General features: G+C 44.5%; 1 long non-coding RNA gene across 2 annotated transcripts in view; it reads left to right on the top strand.

The window, feature by feature from the left end:
• Positions 1-1,784, top strand: part of LOC138212164 (uncharacterized) — a 27,065-nt gene extending 25,281 nt beyond the window's left edge. Inside the window, exons 4-5 of one of the 2 annotated variants that reach the window (XR_011179404.1) lie at positions 860-933; positions 1,295-1,784. This is a non-coding gene — a long non-coding RNA (uncharacterized lncRNA). Of the gene's footprint in view, positions 1-851; positions 934-1,294 lie in introns of both variants that reach the window. The other variant, XR_011179403.1, reaches the window with a different exon arrangement.
• Positions 1,785-1,988: the final 204 nt, after the last annotated feature.

Below are 1,988 nucleotides of genomic sequence, written 5' to 3'. Positions count from 1 at the left end.
AGGGGGGGGGGGGTGGGGGGAGCGGCGAGCATGTAATCTCCTAATTTGGAGCATCACAGCGTCCGATCCGCGTTCGCTCGCCACGTTCTCTCAGCCTCACCTACACGGGTAGGCATGCTCTTATTTCCATAACTTCCTGACAAAACCATTTTGTCCTGCCTGATTGGGCCTATTTGCATCGGACACCTCTTCTGCATATAGATTGATGGGTTTAATCAGCGAATCAGGGAGAGTGCTCAGACATCAATCACTGTCACGCCACTCTGTCTCAGCAGTAGTAGTGGTTCTTTTTTTCTGGTCAGTCTCTGGTTCTCGTTCTCCTGATGTTCCTCTCACATTCATCAGGGGAAGCTGGAGAGCCTCAGAGGGTGTCGAGGAGGGAGACGGGGGAGTCTTCCTCCCTCATCCTCCTCCTCCCTCATCCTCCTCCTCCCTCATCCTCCTCCTCCCTCATCCTCCTCCTCCCTCATCATCCTCCTCCCTCATCATCCTCCTCCCATTTGTTACAGACGCTGAATGTGGGCGTTGATGCTGGTCTTTGTAGGACAAACAGAAAGAAATGTGAACATGGTGATGGAATAACCAAACGACCAGAAAGCCTGGATTTTATTCTTAATCGTATTATTTATTTTATTATATGTATTTATTCATTCGTCCATATTGTCAAATTTTGTTGTCGTCTTCAAGACGTTTGACGACTGATCTTCTCTATTTCAGGGATGTTTGAGGTGCTCATTCACATCTGCAGAGATTACAGGAAGATTTTTATTTTTCGTGGAGATTTTATAACATTTTCATTCTGAATGTCTCTTTTTTTTATTCCATTTCTGTGTTTCTTTCATGTGACCGAGGAGAGAAGATCCGGACTGTGTGACTGGGACAACTTCCAAACAGCAGGATGTCCACAGGTTCAGATAAATCAAATGGAATATGGTAAAATACCATAAGACTCATAATCAAATAATGTCCGTTATGAAATAATAGCAAGTCCTAAATAAAGCACACCGACTCAAATGTCAAAGTCAGACTAGTTGATCAATTTAAACCGTTTGATTTCACTATATTTTACCTCTTTGACTGTATTTAATCAAATGCAGCATATTGGTATATTTAATCAACAGCAGATGGCAGGGTGGGGGAGGGGTCTCTTATATTTGATGTTTTTCTATGCAAAATCTTCATGCAACCAGTAACTACAGCTTTTAGTGGGGAAAAAAGGACATAATTTCCCTCTGAGATGTGGGGCAGTCAAAGTATAACACATCTGTGTTATCTATATCCCATGTATATGCAGCAGACAGGCTGTGTGAGCTATGGGGCTACTTGTCTGGAGGTGTGTGTGTGTGTGTGTGTGTGTGTGTGTGTGTGTGTGTGTGCGCGCAGATGCAGGAATATGGAACGTACCAATGAGCTGGTTGACAGCGGGGCCCAGGGGACAGCAGGCCGGCCCGGAGCCGCCCGCACCACAACCATCCACATCACTGGGACGAGGGAGCTGATTAACAAGCACTCCGATGGAGACGGATGTGTCTGGACTGTCCGGACGCCTCGGCCGACTACAGTGCATGCTGGGTAGATGTGATGCTGTCGGGGTCAAATCAGGCCTGTGCCCAATTCACATGATGTCACGGCCTCTGTAGCATGTTTCTGTTTCTGTCCGACGGGATGGCAGAAATCCTTCATACGTTTTGAAGCAGATATTCAGCTTCATTTTTGTGAATTAAGGTGCCGAGCAGAAATAAACAACACAGCGAAAGCTCCTGGTGCAATTCATTTATGTAATGCTCCAAACGTCACTGATGTTGTGGTGTTAATAAATAAACTGCATCAGGAGCTTTGAGTGGGAATAATTTAGTTATTAATAATTCATTCATTCAAATCTACTTTGTGTAAACTTCTTTAAGCTTTTGTGGTTTTACACAGCTGCTAGATTACTAAACCAGATGAGTAGCTGAAAAAGCTTTTGAATTGTTTCCCCTTTTGATGTA

This window comes from Embiotoca jacksoni, unplaced genomic scaffold, assembly GCF_022577435.1.
Source record: "Embiotoca jacksoni isolate LCO1_2020_lvr unplaced genomic scaffold, fEmbJac1.0.p SCAF_53, whole genome shotgun sequence".
In the NCBI taxonomy this organism is placed as follows: Eukaryota; Metazoa; Chordata; class Actinopteri; family Embiotocidae; genus Embiotoca; species Embiotoca jacksoni.
This window is presented reverse-complemented; position numbering and strand designations above follow the sequence as displayed.